This window comes from Eschrichtius robustus, chromosome 16 (genome assembly GCF_028021215.1).
Source record: "Eschrichtius robustus isolate mEscRob2 chromosome 16, mEscRob2.pri, whole genome shotgun sequence".
Lineage (NCBI taxonomy): Eukaryota > Metazoa > Chordata > Mammalia > Artiodactyla > Eschrichtiidae > Eschrichtius > Eschrichtius robustus.
In genome coordinates, this window is record NC_090839.1 from 28,301,426 (window position 1) to 28,325,415 (window position 23,990).

The 23,990-nt window shown below is 38.9% G+C and overlaps 1 protein-coding gene across 2 annotated transcripts in view; it reads right to left on the minus strand.

The window, feature by feature from the left end:
* CSNK2A1 (casein kinase 2 alpha 1) overlaps positions 1 to 23,168 on the minus strand; it is a 55,403-nt gene extending 32,235 nt beyond the window's left edge. The window contains exon 1 of one of the 2 annotated variants that reach the window (XM_068565513.1): positions 23,038 to 23,166. The gene's annotated coding sequence lies outside the window, so the exon portion shown is untranslated. Of the gene's footprint in view, positions 1 to 23,037 lie in introns of both variants that reach the window. The other variant, XM_068565514.1, reaches the window with a different exon arrangement.
* Positions 23,169 to 23,990: the final 822 nt, after the last annotated feature.

A 23,990-nucleotide genomic window follows, 5' to 3' on the forward strand; every position in this document is an offset into this window, starting at 1 on the left:
ACAAGTTTACTCTCTGGCTGGGTGTGACACAGGCAAGAGAGAATAGTTTCAGGGAAACAGAAAGCTATCAACAGTAGCCTATGTAAGACAGATGATGAAGGCCTGACCTATGGTGGTAGCAATGGAGATAAGTGAACTAATATGACGAACAAAATTTATGGTGTAAAATCAATAGCTCTGGGTGGACTGGATAATGGGGTAAGGAGTGGAAGTGACTTTTCGATTTCTGGCTAGAGAGACTGTTGATGCCATTCATGGAGACAGAAAACATTCTGGAAGAGCTCACAAGTCAGGTTTTGAACATAAGGTTAAAATGGCTCTTTGACATATTAAAAAGGATACTGAATAGGCAATCAGGTATTACAAGTCTGGAGCTAAAAGAGTTTTTCAGCTTTAAATACCTGCCCCCCACACCTCTCCCCCAGAATTCTATGTGGCAGGCATTTCTTTTCCTAATCTACAGATAAGAAAACAGCCTAAGTAAATTCAGTAGCTTTAGCAAGAATATCCAGTAGAGATGGAGCTGGGATTCAAAGCCAAAATGGCTGGCCCCCAAGGTTCATGTCTTTTCATTCCTATCGAACTGAACTTACCACTTTCTACATCATACCTTAATTTCCTTATTAGACCCTTAGCTCCTTGAAGTCAAGATCCATTATCTAATTCATCTTTTGATTTTACAGTACCCAGCTCAAGTCTCTGCATTTTGTAGGATGTCCAGTAAATATTATTCATCAATCAAATCAATGTTGGTTTATTTTCAAAAAAATGAAATAAAAATGATGTTGCCTACAAAAGATAGAGTACCCCTAAACACTTCAGGTCACCTGGTACATAGCTAGGAAAACTAAAAGACTAACTCAAGGGTTCTTGAATAATTTTCTCTTCACTCCCCGCCCCCCCATTATAGCTTCTTCTATTAAATAACAGGGCCACAGTTAAGATTTATATTTCTCTCCCACAACAATTAGAATTAAGAGAATACTGAAGAAACTCTAGCAATTTTTACAATGGCTTATCTGAAAGTTGGGAAAAGTGCTTGAGTCCTGAGTATCCTGAAGGTCAATTCTCCTATCTACCATTCACAACAGAAGTATACCTTAAAAAAATATAACTTACAGAAAAAGTATTACCTTTCCTTTTAATTTCCATTTTAAATGACCTTACTTAGTTCTTACTGTCCTCATGTATTGCATAAAAGGAGATGTAACTTTCATGGCTAATAATTTCAAATTTCAGATCACTAATTCTATTTTAAAAGCCCTCAGACTGACTCTGAAGACATGGCTAAGTTTTGTTTGCTCAATGCTTAGCCTAATAAAAGCCAATTAATCAACTATGAAAAATTCTTGTCAACAAAATTTTCCCTACTAAAGTCGGACCACACCTGCAACCAAAGCCAATTATTAATACATGGCTCTGCTTGACCTATACTTTAATAAAATGCAAAGAAAAGAAAACTACACTAAATCATCAGGCTAAAATATGTACTGTGAAACTAATAAGTTAATTGACATAAATGTAACAGAACTAATTAATTTCAATAAAAACTCCTTTTGCCCTCTTCAGTCAGTCTCTCCCTCTAATCTCTTCTACTCCATGTGATTTCTGTTTTTCAATCTGGCAACTAAAAAAGAAAATCAGAGGCTTAGTGAATGGACCAATATCAGAAAATGCACAAGTCTAATCAGTCATTTGTACTAATGTATTTTTATAGATCAATTTTCTAGTATTAGAACTAGAAAAGATTATTCTGGAACTCTAAATTTAAAAAATTTTCAAACTGAAACAGTTTTATTATGTCTTTTAACCCTAATATTTATTAGCGTCTCCATCTTAAGAAAAAAAAAAAGTTCCCCCTCCCATCCCTAGATCAACCATAGTTAATGAACAAGAGCTCATACTCATCCAGGCAGGACAAAGAGTTCTATAGTAAAGAATGCAGAATGTGCTTATATTGCACTGACTGCATGATTTAGGACCACTTGTTTAGAGGAAAAGCAGTTGTATGAGGAAAAAACACCTTTGAAGCACTGCAGCAGAGAATGAACTCTTCTTAGCAATCAGGCAGCAAAAACTGGTAAGAGGATTTGTGGAACAAACTATGTATATGTTTTTGCCTTGTTGTAGAAGCAAAGACAAATATTTAGTCATACAAACTTGTCCTTTCCCCTTTCAAAGTGGCACTGTTTAGAAGGTCAAATGAACACAAAAAAAGCATAAGTAGTTAATACTATCTGAATTACTTGTTTCAAATGTCCATAGTTGCCCTTAATTTCCAATTATCTCCTCCTTTCAAAATCAAGAGCAGAATGTTCATTCATTAAGCATTTATCTAATACTTATTATGTACCAGGAAACATGCTTGATTGCCAGGAAGGGATCCTTTCTCTAGGCCCAGGAGAATAAAGAGAAAGTAATTCTGCCCTCCAACAAAGAAAACAGACCATTAAAATCTCTGATCAGTGCTTGAAAGAATTAAGTCAGGGTGCTCTGCAGGAATTGAAGGGAACTTAAGTCACCCACCAACCCATTATCATCCATTCAATAAATATTTATGGAGTACCTCAGTGTTTGGGGAAAGGCAGTCAGGGAAGAAATAACATCTAAGCTCAGTTTTGAAGGATGCACAGGAATTATTCAGATGAGAAACACCAATACAAGAAATTGTAAAGCACAGTTCTTTAAGTTAGGAATTTTAAAGACCTATAACTTTGTATCCCAAAATGACCAAAAGCTGGCACACCCTGTTATCCTCTATAAGAAGCACATCAGATCAACAACCTTTTAATCTTTTCCAATCTACGCTGGAAAACACTAGTGCACTCTACTCAACTGTTACTGTATGTGGCCCTCTCCCCCGAAACAATGATTAATTCACAACCACTGCACTTTAGATCTCATTCTCTTCCTTTCTCCACTCCTCTAACAAATCAGTTCTACTGCAGAGATCACAAAGCAAAATGCCTAGAAAGGACAAGTAGCTAGAGTTTGTAGACAATCCCTGAAAGTGTGATTGTTTCTCAGTTTTCAAAGTGAGAAATCAAGATTTTTGCAGGTAACTTTCCTGTCTCCAGTAATGGGGGGCTAGGTTATTTAGGTCAACTCTCCTACTGAGAACCAAAGAGAATGGATTAAACACAAACACACACACACACACACACACACCCATCTCTCTCTCACATTCTTAAATAAGACCGACAAGCATCTAGCCAAAAGTGAAGAGAAAATGAGAACCCAGAGAAGTAAGCAAGCAAGGAAGCCCAAAGCGTCTTTGTTGATCCCTGAAATTAGAATTTTGTTCTGACAGAAACCAAAGCCCAGAGCTCTCACAAGGCGAGGAGTCCCTCCTCATAATAAATAAATAGATAAGTAAATAAACTGAAGGTAGGAAAGAAGGGAGGGAGGGAGGATAAAGACGAGGCCCTCATCATAATAAGCCGAGACTTGAGAGAGTTACAATATTAGGGTGGGAGTGAACAGGGAGTAGAAGATCCAGGGAAGAACTATAGCCCTATAGAGGGAATGTCTGATCTGAAGCTTGTTTTAAGGTGGTCCCTGGACCAGTAATGTCCACAGATACCTGACATGAACAAGCTCGCTGTGGGGAAAAATACCTTGCTGTGGGCTTCAAATGAATCCTACACATAATTTTTCATATACAACATCCAACTTGTAATCAAAGATAACTAGGTGTTAAAGACTCCAATAGTTAGACTGGCAGAAAAAGAACAGACAACAGAAAAAAACCCACAGAGACTTAACAACTATGTTGACTATGCTTACAGAAATAAGTTTCAGAATATCTGCAGGGAACAGGATACTTAAAAAGTAACAGCAGATTTCAAAACATGGAAGAACAAAACAGAACTTTCAGAAATAAGAAGTAACTGAAATGGACTGATTTAACAGTAGATTCAGGGAACTCTCTGGTGGTCCAGTGGTTAGGACTCCATGCTCTCGATGTCGAGGGTGCTGGTTCAATCCCTGGTCAGGGAACTAAGATCCCACAAGCTGTGTGGTGGGGCCAAAAAAAAAAAAAAAGAAGTAGATTCAAAAGGATGAAGAGAAAACTAAGGAACTGGAAAACAGGTTACAAATTATCCACAGTGTAGCAGAAAGGCCAAAACTATGAAAAAATAAGAGAAGAATAATACCATGAAGTGGTTTGATATACTTTTAATTGGAACTAGAAGAAAAGGAGAAAATGGGACAGGGCAGAGGCAATAGCTGAAGAGGTTAACAGTTGAGAAAGTCCCAGAAACAATTAGACACAATCACATTCCAGAAGCCAACAAATACCAAACAAGATCAATAAAAAGAAATCACAACTAATCATGCAATAAAACAGAAGAAAAACCGAAGATAAAGAGAAATTTGAAAAGCAAGCAGAAAAGACAGACTGCATTCAAAGAAGCAACATTAGAACAGTTTTCTCCAAAAGCAACAATGAAGCCAAGACAGTTTAATACCTATAGTGTGCTGATGGAAAAAACCTGCCACATTAAAATTCTACATCCAGTAAATATCTCTAAAGAAAGAAAATAAGGAACAATAATCCCATTTGGAAGGTTTGAACTGAAAGAGAAAATAAAGAGCAAAATTTATGGAAAAGTTCAAAAAAACATCTTTGATAAGTTATGGCTCCAAGTTACAATATTTACGATGGTATCTTACTGATAGAACAAAAATACCATATATTTCCAAACTAGAAAGATTGGCGGTAGGGGGGAATGGAATAAGAAGAATCCAAAAAAAGGTAAGAAAAAAGAAGAAAAAAACCCAGAACATAAGAAACAGAGAAAAAAGTTACACAAATATGATTAATTATATTAAATATAAATGAAATAAATCATTCTGGTAAAAGACAAAAGACTGTCAGACTGGATTAAAAAAGAAGTCCAAATGAACCAGAATAACCAAACCAGTCTTGAAAAAGAAAAATAAAGCTAAAGGAATCATACGATCTAATTTTAAGTTATTTATTGCAAAGCTTACAGTTTTTAAAACTGTGTCATTAGCAAAGGGATAAAAGATAAATCAATAGAACAGAATGAGGTATAGAAATAGACCCACACAAATATGGCCAAATGATTTTTGACAAAGGTGGAAAAGCAGTTCAATGAAGAAAGGATAATCTTTTCTGTAAATAGTCTTGGGAAACTTGGACATCCATATACAAAATCACGACCTTCAATCTAAACCTCACACCTTATAAAAAAAACAACTCATAATGGATTGTGGATCTAAATGTAAAATGACCAAACCTATATAAGAAAATCTTGTGATTCGAGATTAGGCAGAGTTCTTTACATGGCACCAAAAGCACAATCCATAAAAGTAAAACCTGAAAAACTGGACCTCATCAACACTAAAACATTTCTGCTCTGTAAAAGACACTGTGAACAGAATGAAAAAAATGCCACAGATAGAATATATTTGCAAATCACATACCTGATAAAGGACTTGCATGTATGAAATACAAAGAACTCTACAATAAGAAAACACTCCAATTAAAAAACAAGCAAAAGATCTGAACAGACACTTCACAAAAGATCAAATTAAAATGAGATCCACTACAGTTATTAAAATAGCTAAAAAAAAAAATTGATGACACCAAAAGCCGGTGAGGATGTAACAGAAACTAATTTGGAGCAACAGAAACTAATTCATTCTTGATGAAAATGCAACATGCTATAGCACTCTTGGAAAAATCTGGCCACTGATTATAAAGTTAAATAAACACCATATAACTCAGCATTCCCACTCCTAAGTATTTACTCAAGTGAACTGAAAATCTATGTTCACACAAAAACCTGTATGCAAATGTTGACAGCAGCTTTATTCATAATCGCAAAAAAATGGAAACAACCAAGATGTCCAACAGGTGAATGGATAAATGGTGGTATAATCACACAATGGGAAACAAGCTATTGATTTGTACAACAACATGGATGAATCTTAAATATATTTTGTTAAGGAGCCAGATCTAAAAAGCTAGATATTGTATGTTTCCATTTATATGACATACTGAAAAAGGCACAACTATGAAGACAGAACATAAGTGACTGACACATGGAAATGCAACTGTTCTGTTTAATACTGCAGAGGTGGATTTATTACTCTAAGTATTGTTAGAACCCATAGAACTGTGCACCACGAACAGCGGACATTTCTGGATGCAAATTCCTAGCTCTGTCCACTAAGAGCGCCTAGAAGTAGTGTCAATGAGTAGCAACACGAATAACTAGTGTCCAAACCTTGGTTTCACAATACCTTTCTCCAATAAAAGGAAGGAGGGCTCTTTAGAAAAATGGCTGATTCTAGGATCGAGGCAGGGAAAATATAAGATAGCCTGGCAAATCTTGTAGTCAAAGGGACATGGGAGCCAACCTGAAAGAGTTCCAAGTGCAAAAGCTTGAACAATTTGAATAAAATATAATGACAGTATTAGATGGTAACCCCAAAGAATAAAATAAACATCCATGAGTCCACACTATATAAATAAATGATTTAATAAATTAAAAAAATCTTCCTTACACAAGAATTCAACTTACACATGTAGAAAGAAAAAAAGAAATAGAAAATTACCATTAGATCAGCACAGTAATTGCCGCAGGCAAGATCCACTGACTGATGCTAAAATTGGTTAGTAAAACTTTTAAGAGAACAGGATATTTGCATAGCCTCTAAGTATCTCCTCCAGGATACTCACTAACTACTATGATGGTTTTAACATATGTCCACAAATTATTTGATATGCCTCCCTTGAGGAGGTGGAGCTTAATGTTCCTCCTCTTGAAGGTGGGTTGGACTTAGGAAAGCCCTTCTAATGAATAAGTATGGAAAGGGAGAAATAGCAACTCTACAGTGCAGAAACCTGGTAGACACTATCTAAACATCACTAAAGATAGGTTATGTTAGTATCATATACCCTAAATATGTAATGAGAAGAGCACATCACCTGTGGCATTCTCAAAAAGCCATAACCATAATCTAATCATGATTAGAGATTAGAAAAAGATTAGAACCTAAATTGAAGGACATTCTACAAATCTCACCAGTCTTCTCCAAAACTGTCAGTTTTGAAAATCAAGGAAAGACTGAGAAACCGTCACAGACTAGAGGAGACAAAACAACTAAATGTAATTTGGTATCTTGGACTGGATCCTGGAACAGAAAAAGGGCATAACTGGTAAAATCCAAGTAAGTCCACAGTTTAGTTAATAGTACTGTATCAGTGTTAATTTCTTAGTTTATTATTAAAAGTTTATTAAAAGTGTCATGGTTATGTGATACGTTAACATAGGGGGAAGCTGGGTGAAGGGTATATGAGGATTCTATCTTTGCAACTCTTCTCTAAATCTGAAATTATTTCAAATTAAAAGTTAAATATTGACAATACTAGGTGCTAGAGAGATCTTACATTGCTAGTAGGAATGCAAAATAGTATAACAAAGCCCTTCTGGAAACAGTTTGGCAATTTCTTAGGAAGTTAAAAATTTTCACGTAACCCAGAAGCCCCACTCACTATGTCCATAAACACCTATACGTGCAGATTTACAGCAGCTCTGTTCATAATCACCAAAGAATCTTAAATGGATAAGCAAACTGTGGTCCATCCAAACAATGGAATTCTACTCAACAATAAAAAGGAACTAACCACTGATACACACAGCTTTGATGAATCTCAAAAGCAATACTGAGTGAAAGAAGCCAGTTTCAAAATATTATATATTGCTTGATTCCATTTATATAACATTCGTGAAAAGATAAAACTATAGTAACTGAGAACAGAACAGTGGTTGCCAGAGAATAGGGGTGGGAGGCTGGGTAATATGAGGGAGATGATATAATTGCTCTGTCCCCTTGTTTTGATGGTGGTTACTTGACTCTTCGTGTGTCAAAATTTATAGAACTGTACACACAAAAAGGAATCAATTTTACTGTATACTGATTTAAAAAATAAAATTAAAAAAGGGGGAAAATCCTATCATATGCTGTATCCTAAAACATAGGATAACATGAAGAACATATCTGAAATACTTAGAGGAAAAAGACTTAGGAAAACTGATACAAGAAGAAATGAAAATCCTGAATATCTAGCCATTTCCATTTCAATCAGTATTGTAACTGGCTATCAGTTTTCAACCTCCATTCTGTCCTAATGTCTTCCTACTGCACAGCTTAGTATTTCCATAACACTTTGTAAAAAGTTTAAAACTTTAAAAAATGTTAAGCAAATGAGTACTGAACATGCTCCCCCCGCCTTTTCTGTGCCATTATAATTTATGCCCTCCACAATACAGCTTGCTAGGGGAAATCCTACTCACCCTTCAAGAATCAGCAACTTCTACGTCCACAATGAAGCCTTCCACAACTCTCCAAAATGAACCAAAATACTTCCTCTATGGGGCCAAAGCACCCCCATATACTCATTACATTATCACATGTGTTTTGTTTACATACTTCTCACTCATTAAACTATCAATTCAAGGACCTGAACCATGATTTATTTCTCTTGGTATATACCCTGTGTTTATCACAGTGCCTAAGCATGTTGATATGTTCCATAAATGTTTGATGAACTGATATTAAGACAGTAATAGACAATATTTTGGCAAAAATCAAATTTCCTTGCATACGGACCTGCTCCTGTTCAGAACTGAGAAAAGCAGTTTGGCTGTACAGGTATAATGGATATTTGATGTGCAGCCAATTTTAAAGATGCTCTTTGGTCTTGCATGTAAATTTTATCACATAACAGTCATACTATCACTTCCCAATGAGATGTGAAGCCAGTCAGCATGTGTGAGAGATGTTTCTTTGGAACCACAAGCTTTTATGAGGCCATGCATTTTACCCAGGTGATGAGCACAGTGCCATACAATCCTTGATAGAGCTACAGAAACAATTCAGTACTCTATTACTGAAAAATGTGAACCTTGGATTTAACAGGAACACTGGAGCCACTAGGACCAAATATGACCTATCTGATTACAGTGAGGAAACTGCAGAATATAAGGCGTAATATCTTCTCCCTCTCCCTCCTTTACTATCATGGAGATAGGTTACCCAGGAGATACTCCCTGCAGGTGATCAATAAGCAATAATTAATAGGGTGGGTTGTCCTAGACTTGCCAACAACAGATAATAGGCTGGAACAGAGGGAAGCAAACATTTTCCAGCTTCCAATTCTAAAGAAATGTGAACGCCTATGCCTATACTACTCCTTGGGATTTATATTTATCACTTTTAAACCTAACAAGTCTAAGACCTAGGTAATACCTTTCCCATTTTACAGAAGGTGAATCTGAGCAATTTTTACAGTGTCATAATGAGGTGGTGATTTTAAAATATTCCGTCTAGATTCACAGCCTATTCGTTCTGCTTTATAGCAAACATATATGTCCTATTTGGCTCACACAGTATTTTTTCTTCCAATTTTTAAAACAGATAAGATCCACACAACATCACATCCATCATTTTAAAGTGTACAATTCAGTGGTTTTTAGTATGTCTGTAGCATGCAACCATCACTACCATATGATTCCAGAACATTACCTTCACCTCCAAAGAAAATGAATATCCCATAGCAGTCACTCCTAATACCCCCTCACCTCTTAAGAACCACGAATCTGCTTTCTGTCTCTATAGATTTGCCTATCCTGGACACTTCATAAAAACAGAATCACACAATATGTATCTCTGTGTATCTGGCTTCTTTCGTTTAGCATGTTTTCAAGGTTCATCCATGACGTAGCTTTACAGTAGTTCATTCCTTTCTATGGCTGAATCCACTGTAAAGATATACCACATTTTGTTCATCCATTCATCAGCTGATGGACATTTGTTTCCACTTAATGGCCATTATGAATAATGCTGCTATGAACATTCATGTGCAAGTTTTCCACAGTGTTTTTAAAAAGTGAATCAGATATTAAGTTGAATTATTTGTTAAAGATTTTCATAATAAATATTTCTAAGTGTGACTTGATTGCCAACACTAAAAAACAAATCAACCTTCAGTTTCTCTTAAGAAGGAAGGAGAAAGATCTGTCTTTCTGGTAACAATGATTCTGCATTCCTGCACTGACAAAATCACTTGGATCTGCTAATGGTGATTATCCAACAATGGGCTCTAAAACCAACCCACTGGAAGATGCCACAGGTAAACCTGGACAACTCTATACATTTATCTTACTGACTTGACTCCTGCAGGTATTTCAGTTAGCAATCCCTGCTCTATACTAAATATATAAATTTATAAACATATAAGTAAATTAAAAATGATATATTTTAAAAAGGTAATGGGGAAAAATATGGGCAAAGAAGACATTCAGCATTATCAGATGCAACAGCAAGCTGGTTTAAGCTCTCAACTTAACACCATTTGCTCCTTGATTTAGTTTCCATTACTAGTCCAATTAGAACTTAACAAAAAATACCTTGGAGTACTTTGCAGTATGCTTTTTGCCAATTAAGAAATACAGACCTAACCACAGATTTACAGAAATTTTCTAATGATCAAGACCCCTCCTCTGTACTCCAACAGCACACTTTGCTTACCTCTTCCATCTAGCAGTGTCACTGTACTGTTTACACATCTGTTGCCCTAGCTAAACAAAGCTCCAAAAGTAGAGAATAGTGCCTTTGTATCCTGAGGAGTCTACCACAGAAGCTGACATAGAATACCATTCAGAAATATTTGTTGAAAGAATACTGTGACACCTGAGGAACAAAAACAAAGCAGGAGGTATAACTCTCCCAGACCTCAGACAATACTACAAAGCTACAGTAATCAAAACAGTGTCCTATCGGTATAAAAACAGACACACAGATCAGTGGAAGAGAACAGAGAGCCCAGAAATAAATCAACACACCTACAGTAAATTAATCTTTGACAAAGGAGGCAAGAATATAAAATGGGAAAAAGACAGTCTCTTCAGCAAGTGGTGCTGGGAAAGCTGGACAGCTGCATGTAAACCACTGAAGTTAGAACACACCCTCACACCATACACAAAAATAAACTCAAAATGGCTTAAAGACTAAGACATGACACCATAAAACTCCTAGAAGAGAGCATAGGCAAAACCCTCTGACATAAGTCGTACCAATGTTTTCTTAGGTCAGTCTCCTAAGGCAATAGAAATAAAAACAAAAATAAACAAATGGGATCTAATCAAACTTACAAGCTTTTACACAGCAAAGGAAACCACAAACAAACAAACAAACAAAAAACAATAACGAAAAGACACCTTACAGTCTAGGAGAAAATATTTGCAAATGATGCAACCGACAAGGGCTTAATTTCTAAAATATACAAACAGCTCATACAACTCAATAACAAAAACAACCAAAAAATGGGCAGAAGACCTTAACAGACATTTCTCCAAAGACGACATACAGATGGCCAGGAGGCACATGAAAAGATGCTCAAAATCACTAATTATTAGAGAAATGCAAATCAAAACTACAATGAGGTACCATCTCACATCAGTCAGAATGGCCATCGTTAAAAAGTCTACAAATAACAAATGCTAGAGAAGGTCTGGAGAAAAGGGAACCCTCCTACACTGTTGGTAGGAATGTAAGGTGGTACACCCACTATGGAGAACAGTATGGAGGTTCCTCAGAAAACTAAAAATAGAATGATCTAGCAGTCCCACTCCTGGGCATATACTGGGACAAAATTATAATTCAAAAAGATACATGCACCCCTATTTTCACAGCAGCACGATTCACAATAGCCAAAACATGGAAACAACCTAAATGTCCATTGACAGGTGAATGGATAAAGAAGATGTAGTACATATATACAATGAAATACTACTCAGCCATAAAAAAATGACAAAATAATGCCATTTGCAGCAACATGGATGCAACTAGAGTGCAGTTATCATAGTAAGTGCAGTAAGTCAGAAAGAGGAAAGACAAATACCATATAATATCACTTATATGTGGCATCTAAAATATGGTGCAAGTGAACCTACCTACAAAACAGAAACAGACTCACAGACATAGAGATCAGACTTGTAGTTGCCGGGGGGAAGGGGAGAGGAATGGACTGGGAATTTGGGGTTGGTAGACACAACCTATTCATTTAGAATGGATAAACAACAAGGTCCTACTGTATAGCACAGGCAACTATATCCAATCTCCTGGGATAAACCATAATGGAAAAGAATATTTAAAAAAGAATGTATGTATGTGTATAACTGAGTCACTTTGCTGTACAGCAGAGATTGGCACAGCATTGTAAATCAACTACACTTCAATTAAAAAAAAATACTGTGACAAGTAAGTCATGCAAGTGTTGCTGTATTAAAAACAATAAAAAGGGGAAACTGTTATTTGGACCATACAAATTATTTGAAAATGGAGTTTATCAATGAGATCAGAGGTCCATTAACTCCCTAAAGTATATACAAAGTAGCACTGTGCAGGTACATTTTTTTGAAGAAAAGATCAGGAGCTTTCATTACAGGCTCAGTGAAATCTGTAAACCCCAGGAAAACTAAGAATCGCTGAATTAGACAAAAGGAAAGGTACATTTTTCACATTGCAAAATATCAATTTTAAAAGGTTAACTTGATGGGAATTCCCTGGCGGTCCAGTGGTTAGGACTCTGTGCTTCCACTGCAGGGGGCACGGGTTCGCTCCCTGGTCGGGGAACTAAGATCCCTCAAGGCGAGCAGCAAAAAAAAAAAAAAATTAACCTGATAATTTACATAAATACTAAACAATTAAATTTCTCAAGTTACGCATATCCCATTTTTTCCTGAAGGAAGAGGAAGACAATGTATCCTAGGCTTCAATTTATGTTCCAGCATGAGACCCATGCTTGAATGATTAACAAAATGTCAGCTTCAGAAAAGATACAGTGGCATTCAGAGTCAGGTGAGGACACCAGTTTTACACAAGGGAACTTCAGTTTTGCCTTCCATTACTGCTTGAAAAAATAAGAAATTGAATTTCTTTACAAGTGTCCAAACTTTAATCGTTTAATCTTACACTTTAAAGTATATCCCCTGAGGGCTTCTCTGGTGGCACAGCGGTTAAGAGTCCACCTGCCAATGCAGGGGACACGGGTTGGAGCCCTGGTCCGGGAAGATCCCACATGCCGCAGAGCAACCAAGCCCGTGCGCCACAACTACTGAGCCTGCGCTCTAGAGCCTGCGCTCTAGAGCCTGCGAGCCACAACTACTGAAGCCCACGTGCTGCAACTACTGAAGCCCATGTGCCTAGAGCCCGTGTGCCACAACAAGAGAAGCCACCACAGTGAGAAGCCTGTGCACCGCAACAAAGAGTAGCCCCCGCTCGCCGCAACTAGGGAAAGCCCGCGCACAGCAGTGAAGACCCAACACAGCCAAAAATAAATAAATAAAATAAATAAAAAAATAAAGTATATCCCCTGAAATATACATGGAAAAAGAATTGCTTGAGGGTCAGAGACTTTAAAATGGTTTTTTCTAAACTTAAAGCCAAGACTACTTTAAGATTGGAATCCCCTAGAGTCTTAAAACTGTTAAGATACTCAATTACTGAACTTTCTGAATTAGGGTTTACAGCTTTTAAAAAGTCAAAACACAAAGAGAAAATATTTATATGGCAGACTTGGATAAATGATCAAGACCTTTGGACCTAAGATCATTGGCTTGGAGGCCCTGTACCCTGCACAAATGGCCAGAAGGCTGAGGGGACCAGAATCTCAGCACTTCTGTAACTCTCCCTGATATAGTCCATCGGCTGAAAAATTCTGATTTAATTAACCCAAAGAGATCGTAAGCTCAATAGTCAAAATCCATGCAAGTAGGCTGAGAAAACTATTATTATTATTTCATAGCTCCCCTTTATTTCAAGAGATAAGCAATCACCTTTTGCAGTTTTCAAGTATAGTTCAGTAATATACTACCATTTCTTCTGGGAGATCATCTATTTGGAGATCACTGGCACAAGAAAACAAAAAAACAACCTAAACCTCCAAACCCTATAGCTTGAAATAAACCAAAAGAAAATAGATTAGTGGGGAAAACGAATGTAAGATTAAATGAAGCTATCTTTTTTTCCTCTACTTTATCAAACTAACGCCATATAAATAATTTTTTTTTAATTGGGGAAAAATACACAGGCCAAAAACGTTAACAATTAGCTCCTTGACAGTTACCCATACCCACTCCAACCCTCAAATCCCAAGACTCCAAGTGCACACTGAATAATCAAGAAAACTACCTATTCAAGGCCACCAGTATAAGTTTTTTCGGGCCCTGTTAAGGGTCTGAATTCAGAATATAAATATTCACAATAACACCAGGTAACTTCATGAAGTTATCAAGTTACTGCTTGCATAACCCTGCAGGATTTTCAAGACATTATAATCTTAATATATCACTGGGCCTTATTTTTATTCCCATCTGCAAAACTTACAGGAGTCTTGCTTTAAAGACAATACACTCAAGCATTTCCATAAAACAAACCAGCAAGTATGGAATCACAAAAAAAACATTAGCATTTGGGCTTTCTGTGTGAATTTCATTTCTCCACCTTTAAGCCAGAAAAGGAATCAAAGTGTCAGTGTTACATAAATTAACATAGCAACAGTGGGAGGTCTTCCAGTGAAGGGAAGAATTATAAGAAAACCTAAGCATGGTAAAGAATATGAAAAAAAATTATATATATATATATTATATAGATATCTCTGAATCACTTTACTGTACACCTGAAACACTGTAAATCAACTACACTTCAATAAACACAAAAAACAAAAAAACCCAAGCAGTCTGATTCGAGTTAACACAGTTATATCTCAAACACTTGAGGTAAGTTTGAAGTACAGTAGTCTCCAATAATACAAAATATAATAAAGGATGGGCAAAGAAGCTATCATTTGTGTACCTTTTTACCAGGCAACACGAGCGAAATAAAGTCACAATCTGAAACTTTATTCCACTGGCCACAACCCTCTGGAAAAAAAAAGATTCATCTGCGACCTAGAGTAATCTAAAGTAGATTCTCTTTTTAGAAATAAACATAGATTCAGAGGTTAAATAACCTGCCAAAAGTCACAAGGATACTAAGTGGCAGAGGCCAGATTTGAACCCAAGTCAAATGTTAGGTTTCAAAGCTTAAATAGGTTATTTTCACTAATTCAACACTATTTCCCCAATTCTGCGCACTGATTCAACAACAGCTTACCTTTGTAATATGACAATGAAATGGATTGCTTTAAATTTGGAGGCAAGGTGAGGGGAGAGGGGTATGAGTTTCAACAATCTGGAGTCTTCATTATTCTCCTATCTGAACGGGCTGGCCACCAGGTCACAGTGGTATACAAAATTAGGTTTGAAAAGATGGAAGAACAACTCCCAAGGCAGATGGCTATTTGTATTCACTCTATAGAGTCATAAATACAGAGTACTGTAAAGTACTGATAAAGACAGGTTCCTGCTCTGCCTAAGAAGTGTATGTATGATTTAAGAACACAGAGCAAAGAAAGCAAGTTAGTGGATTATCTGAGAGAGCAAGACACAGAGAACATGTTAATGCAGGAAAAAGTTCTCCTCCAAACACACAATACAAAAGTTAATTCCCAAACTGTGATCAAAGAACCACTGGGAATAAGACCTCTGATCCCAGGTTCACAAGTCTATAGGTGAGCAAAGCTTGAACTTTCCCCAAGTCTGCGATGGGAAGATTCACTTCTCTATCTAGAAGCAAGAGAACCCTACATTCACTAAGACCAGATAACCACTTTGGCAATGCACACCGAAGGTGAGTACTGAGGCAATCTACACTGGGCATGAGTTACATACTGACCCACCCCTAAGCAGCAGCAATTCAGTACCTCACCCACCCAGCAGGCCACACCAGAAACAGAAGTACAGGTCAAAAGGCCTCACTGAAAAATAAGAACTCCTGGCAGAAAAAATGAAAATAGAGTAAACAGTAGCAGCACTGGCAATGAACACACTGCCTTCACTGACAGGGAAAGGAAAGGCACCTGGCATTTTATAAATTATCCCCTTTAATCCTCAGAGTTACCCTGAGATAACAGTAGCTGGCACTTTAGCTATTAATCCTCACAAGAATATTCTGAGGTAAGTAATGACCCCCATTTTACAGATGAAGAAACAGAAGGCTAATAAATAAGTTGTGCCCAAGGTAGTTGTTATCCTAACTGCAGAAATGACAAAATCCAGGCTTAAGAGTAAGTTAAGTAACCTTGGTTACTTAACCCAAACTTGGTCTGTCTCACTCCAAAGCTGGAGCTCTTTCCAACTATCCTGCTGCCTCCTTCCCCCAGTCCTCCCAGTAATCTGTTAAAGAATTCCATTCAGAATGAGAAATTCTCAATCCACTGCCCACCAAATTTCTGCAGCTGTTTCAGAAACTATACCCAAGATACAAAGCCAAAGGAGTTTTCATAAGAAAACACTCCAGAAAGCTACTAAGTTATGGAATGATGCGTTATTACAAAATGTCACTGGACAAATTTACAGTGTCAGGGATAATTCAGCCTCAGGGCTAAATTTGATGTCAGGGATAATTTAGCCTCAGCACAGCACCTACCTGAAATGTAGCAAGAACTCAGGGCTTGTTGAAAGAGTAACATTGTTTAAAACTGGTTATAAATTCAATAAAGCCAAATGGCTAGTTTGTAGTTTCTGATATGACATGATTAAATTTTTAGGAAAATAATTTACACATTCATTTTTAACAAGGTTGCTTTCTTAAGAATTATATAATATTAATGAGCTAGCTAAATTGAGAAATGCCCATTAGTGCATTAGTCATAACTTCAGAAAAATTTCAAGTGTTCACCTTTCCAAGCAGATTAAAATGTTTCAGCTAACAAAAACCTGTCAGAAAATCCACAAGACCAGAAAGTATGAAAAGAAAAAAGGGGCCAATATAAAGGCATTTAAGATGTGACACATAAAATTATAAAACATTATTCTAAGTGTACCCTGGACTTTAACCCTAAAACCCTCACTTCAGATGACACATATTTACTATGCAAGAAAACACTCTCATCATTAACGTAAAAAAAGCTTGCCCACCACAGTAACCGTTGCTAAGTACATTTCTAATGTCTAAGGCTGAAGGACACAGAATTTGGAGAAACCAGTGAAATCTCACTCCTAGTATGATACTGTTAATTCTTTCACCTTAAACTTTTAAAAAGACTCAGCCCTTGATTTCTATAATGTGAAGGAAAAAAGTTTGGTCAACAAATTGGTCAGCTGCAATCTACCCTGGACCATACTAAACATTTAAGAAAAACTACCAGTTGTCTATAACCCAATGTAAATATTTGCTACAATGACAAATGACAGCAGTTCCTTTTCTTAATAATCCTAGAGGAATTTCTTCATTTGGAGAGCTAGCTGGCTTAGATTTCTCTCTAATAGGAAACAACTAAATGATATAGTACTACTTTTGAAATTATCCATCTTAGGAGTTCAAAGAAATTTAGGTGTATGAACACACTAACACCCTTGTGAAACAAACTTGGCCCAAGTCACCCAATGAATTGTGATAGACCAAGGATCAAATCCAGTTTCTCATTTTAAACCAAGTATCACAAGCATTACCTTAAAACGCTAAGTCCTTACCTAATCCAATGCCAAATCATATCATTCTCAGTTTCTGAACTTGTACAAATTGTACTGTAATATTTATGTAAAAGCTGTCATACAGTTGTCAAAACAATTATCATAAATGTTATAACAGTGAACATCTTTTGGGCACTTAACTGTGTTAGGTACTATGCTAAATGTGTTACATGCATTATCTCAACTAATCTTCACAACGACCCTCATGAGGAAACTGAGGCACAGAGAGATAACCTAAGGTAAAATCTAAAAAAAGGACAAGGCAGGGGTACACAGGGAATATAGTTTAAAAGCCATGAATCCCCATTGCCTGGACCAGGATTCTAGGCCAGCTGTAGGGCTGAGATACTTGGTTTAGTCACTTAACCTTCATGTGGCCCAATTTCTTTTACTCTAAACATAAAAGTCAAACAGATTATCACAAAAGTCCTTCGTACCCTGAAATGCTCTAATTCTGTAATCATCCTTCTATTCAGGTAACTAACTCAAAGAGAAACTGTCTTATTTCCTCCATCCTCTGAAGTTCCCTTCACTAAAGTTGAGAGTCCACATTTTATGAATCTCATCAATAACATACAGATAAACAACAACAAAAAAGGCTTTCTTAAAAGCTAGAACTCTATTCTGCAATTATGATCCCCAAACTTTCTTTTTTTTTTTTAAACTGTATTGGCTTTTTTAGAAATTGAAGTATAGTTGATTTACAATATTGTAATAGTTTCAGGTGTAGAGCAAAGTGATTTAGTTATACACCCAAATCTTATTAACCTCAAATTGACAATGACAGGGAGAAAAGACCTTACAACAACTTTGGGTTGGGGTGGGAGGTATGAAAGACCAGACAGACTACTGTATATAGTAGTGGCTATCCATTCATAAAAAATAATCACTCATTTCCATCTCTTCTAAAAAATAGGAATTAAGTCTATAAAGGGTTGTCAAATAAACTCAATGCCTTATTCAGCCGATAAAAATGAATGAAGGATTTATCCAAGACGTTTATTATAGGCATGGAAGAATTATCAATTTATAGAAATTCTACCGGAATGGCCTAGAGCTCTAGAATCTACGTTTTACTGAGCTGGTCATTTAGCCCCTTCAAACTGCATCTAATGACAGTAACAGGATGCTTAAACATCTAGGGGAAGAGGCCTAGGTTCCACTCAACACCATTATTCTGTGAAGTCTTCCAGAACCAAATCACTACAGAATAATCTTTGCTGCCTTTGTTCTCTAGAAAATAATCCCCCCAAAATTCTTAAATAAAATCAGCAAAACCCCTCTAATTAGTTTTCTTTTTCTTAAAATTTTTAAATTTTCTAATTAGTTTTCTACTGCTGCTGTAACAAACTACCGCAAACATAGAACAACACAATTTACTGTCTTACAGTTTCTATAGGCTAGAAGTGAGGTAGGCTTGGCTGGATCCTCTACTTATGGTCCTGCAAGGCCAAAAATCAAGGTGTCTATAGGGCTGTGTTCCTTGGTGGAAATTCTGGGGTGGGGAATCTGCTTTCAAGCTCATTCAGATTGTTGGCTGAATGTGGTTCCTTGCGGATGTAGGGCTGAGGTCCCCATTTCCTTGCCGGCTGTCAGCTGGGGCTGCCAGCATTCCTTCTTGTGCTTCCCACGTGGTCCCCTCCAGTAATGGCAGGGTGAGTCCCTCTCCTGCTTCAAATCTAACTCCAGATGGATAAAGTTCTCTGCTTTTATGTGCATAGACTGGACCTACCCAGAAAATCCAGGATAATATTCCTATCTTAGGATCCTTAAACCACAGTTACATCTGCAAAGTCCCTTTTGCCACAAAACAGTAACAAATTCAGATTCCAGAGGTTAGGGCACATATATCTTTGGGGGGTCATTCTACCTAACACAGTCCACCCTATGGGCTCCAAAGACTCATATCTCTCCCAAATGCAAATATATCCATTCTATCCTAAGGTCTCATTCCATTAAAGCATCAACTCAAAGTCCAAAAATCTCATCTAAAGCTCATCAATTCAAAACTCCAAAATCTCACCATCTAAATCAAACGTGGATGAAGCTCTGGTTATAATACATTAAGTGCAACCCGTGGAGCACAATTCCTAGGGAAAAAAAAAAAAGTTATCTGTTCCCAACATACAACGGTGAGACCGGCATAAGGCAACTTATAGACATTCTAGTTCAAACAGGGAAAATATAAAAGAAAGTAGGGAAAATATAAGAAAAAGCAGATCCATCGGTCCAAAGCAGTTTCAAAATGTGGGCAAGCTCCATTCCGTTTCAAAGCCAGGGAAAACTCTTCTGCGGCCTTCGACTCCACCTCTTTGGGCTCTTGGTTCCACCCTCCGAGTCATTCTTCTTTTTTAATGAAAAGGAACACATTCACATCTAAGTAGTTTTTTTACCAGCCTGCTTTCTACCAGTAAAACTGGGGGTGGGGGTGGGGGTGGGGAGGGGTGGGTTGAGAGCTCTCTTTAATTTACTACTTTGTGTTTTTCAATCCAAGCTGGCACTGTTTTTGCTAGTATAAAATGCTCAAGAACCTAGTCGGCTTCACATGAATTTCACATGAGCTCACTGAGGCTCACACCCCACAAATAAACCAGGCTGCACCTTCAATACTTTGCTTGGAAATCTCAGCTAAATATCCAAGTTCATCACTTATAAGTTTTCTTTTCCACCTGACCACAGGACACAATTCTAAGCTTATTTGCCACTATGTAACAAAGATCCTCTTTCCTCCAGTTTCCAATGCACACCTCACTTCCACCTCAGCCCTCACTACTTCTACTAACGATCTGTTCTAGGTCTTTTCTATTATGCTCCTCAAAAACTTGCTGGCCTCTTCTACTGCCGCTTTCACATTTTTAGGTAACAGTACCCCACTCTTGGTACCAAAATCTACACTAGTGTTCTATTGCTGCCATAACAAAACCACAAACGTAGTGGCTTTAAAACAATAGAAATTTATTGTCTCACAGTTTCTGTAGGTCAGAAGTTGGGTGGGCTTGGCTAGGTCTTCTGCTTAGGGTCTCACAAGGCCAAAATCAAGGTGTTATCCTTGCTGGAAACTGGGGAATAATCCACTTTCAAGCTCATTCAGGTTGTTGGCCAAATTCAGTTCCTCGTGGTTGTAGGACTGAGGTCTCCATTTCCTTGCTGGCTGTCAGCCGGGGCTGGTCTTTGCTACTAGAGGCTCCCCGCATTCCTTCTCATGCTTTCCATGTGGCCCCCTCTAGCAACAGCAAATGGAGTCCCTCTCATGATTCGATTCTGATTTCCCCTTCTGCCCCATCTCTCTCGACTCCCAGCTGGAGAAAGTTCTCTGCTTTTAAGGGCTCATGTGATTAGATTGGGCCTACCCACTAAATCCAGGATAATCTTCCTATTTTAAGATATTTAACTACATCTGCAAAGTCCCTTTTACCAAGTAACATATTTACAGACTCTGGGAATTAGAGTTTGGACATCTTGGGGGTGGTGGTGGTGGTCATTCTGCCTACTACAAACCCAAATCCTATGTAAAGTTTTAAACTTAGTTACCAAAGAAAACTTCTCCTTTCTCCTAAAGAGTATGTGAAGTAAAGCTATATGTTCAGAGACAGAGACAATGGTAAAATCAAGGACTCTCACCCTGGAAGAGTGTGGCTAGGCAACAGAACCAAAAATACACTGTAAAAAAGAAGCCACTTGTTTCATTCCCAAACAGCTAGGCAATTAACCCATTAGGTAGAGACTAACCTATTGCTCCCCCTTAAATGTGTGCTCCTCTTCTCTACTGTATTCTACATAACAGGATATAACTAGGCATGTTTGGTTTTTGCGTTTAAACAAAAGTTACCCCAGGGTGACCTAATTTTGTAATCAGCTGATAAACCAATCTAAGCAAACTTCAAATATTTTCATTCTTTCTTCAAGTCATACACCCTCCCCCAATAGCAAATGAAAGGCAAGTATTTCAAAGTCACAGAAGGATACAACTGCCCAGGTAAAACTGCTGGTGAACTTTTAAAAACGACAAGAGGCAGAACTACTATTGGTCCTGGTCTTTCAGCTCAAGGTCCACCAAGCCAGTTAAGCCAACTGACTTACAACAAAAGAAAAACACCTCAACAACTACAAATATAATTTTCTGAAGCCTTGCCTATTGTCAGATTATTGACCATAAACTTTACCTAGATTGAAGGAACCCCATATATACCAGCTAGTCCCTTTAATAAAAGTGACAGGTAAGGTCTATGGAGCACTTACTACCTACCAGGCACTGTGGTAAGCACTTGACACACATTATCTTATTTACTCCTCACCATAAACTTACCATCTAGGAAATATCATCACCCCCATTTTACAGATAGGAAAACTGAGGTTTACAGAAGTTAGGTCACACAGCTAAATAACAGTGGCACTTATATTTGATAATCCAGACATTTAATGCCACTCCTTAGATGGAATGCGGTCTTCCAACTCTTAGAAAAATCTTCCCTTCCTAGCTTTCTTTTCATTTCCTCTCCTCACGCCCACTTCTCAATAGAATTTAGCAGCTGAAAGGTAATCAGGTCTTCCTCAATTAATTTGCTACCTCCTTTCCAGAACTCTTTCCTTCCCACAATAGCAACAGCCAAGAAGCAACTTCTCCTGACCCTTCCTTCCCAAAAACAAACTACATAAGCTCCACCCATCACTTGCCAAGGCTAGAAATGTTCCAACGCTGCAAAAATATAAACAACCGACAAACAAAAACAAAAGTCCTACTCTTCAAAGGTCACAAACTAACATGCACACTCTTAGCCAACCTTTCATTCTACATACCTCTCCTCTTCCATCCAAGCTCCCAACTAACCCTTAACTCCAACTCCACCCGTTCTGCCCCACTTCATGGTCCCTTCCCCTTTATCCTCACCGACCTCTCCCCGGGTCCCCTTCACCTTGCACCCCAGTGTGCAGGTGGGAAGCCCAATTTCGCCTAGAGGGACCTTAGAAGGCCCCCACTACAGCTGCTCTGCTCCGCGGGAGGGTCAACCCCAGCCTACACTGCGGGCACCACTCCCCTAGGCACCCTCCCCCAGCATCCCCCCCGGCGGCCCCACCCCTCCAGCTCCCTTCCCCCTCTGGCGACCCCCTCCTCCAACTTGCCCCCTAGTCCCCGCCCCAGCCCAGCCGTCTCCCCCGCAACAAGCTGGACTCTCGAGAGCCAGTTCCCACCCTCCTATCAGCCTCTGCCCCCAAGCCTCACTCCCCACCCTGGGGGGTGGCCCAGGGCCTCCCCGATGGGCTGCAGGATCCTCGGCTAGTGTGTGTGTCGGGGGGGGGGGCAGGGGAAGGCGAAGGGCCGCTCGGGAGTCTGCTGGAAGCGTTAGAGGCGGCCGCGCCCCGCTGCACCATCCTGGGCCCACCCGCACCCCCCAACGACCTCGCCTGGCGGCTCCCACTGTACCTGTGGTGGAAGCTGCAGCGGCAGCGGCCGCTCTCCCCTCTTCACACAGACAATATGGCGGCGGCGGAGGAGGAGACACACGGCTCGGCCGCCAGCCGCAGGGACCAGAGCGAGGCTGCAGCCGCCGCTGCCGGAAGCGGAAACCCCCCTCCGACCAGGAGGCGGGGCGGGACCGCTTCCGACTCCTCCCCCAGCGGAATCTCGCAGAGTGCGGCGCCATGCTGGGATGTGTCATCGTATCCCTAGGAGTTCAGTTCCGGGCTTGGGCGCAAAATGGAACAAGTTCTCAACGTAAAGCATAATAAGGAGACTTGCAATAATTAAGCGCATTTTATTTCAGTACCTGTACGAACTGACGAGAGAGAGAACACGAACCTCCCACTAAGTGTATAATTGGTTTGACCCAAGGTAAGATGGTGGTCCGTAGGTTTCCCGCACTTCACCCAGCTGGCGAGTTCTAAAAGTCGGCAAGCCGGCCCGCCTTTCTTGGAAAGAAGCATGCGCGACCTTCAGAGCTGGACAGCGAAGCGTTTTGGGAGTTGAAGTCTGCTGCTCCGGCCTCTCGTCTAGGGTTGGGGTTCCAGCAGCACGTTTTTTTTGCTCAAACTTCGAGTTCCGGAACAAGTGAACGAAAGTTGGACCCCGGGAGTGGTGTGGCGCAGCAGTCGAGGAAGTGACGGTAGTAGCACTCTAGAGACTGAGACCCAATTCATGCCTCTTACAGGAGCCCTTTGCAGAGCTGCCCATCCAGAATAAACTGTTTTCTCCCTTCGATCTGCCTCCCTCCACCCCGCTTGCCTGGGCAACGGCTCCAGGGCAGCTATAGGGCAGTTTTTATCTTGCAAAACTGATCATGACGTCCTCTTGGGTAAAAACCTCCCAAGTCTTTCCTTTGTGCACCAAAGATAGCCCAAGCTCTTCTCTTGACATCCAAGTTCCTGCATAATTTGGAC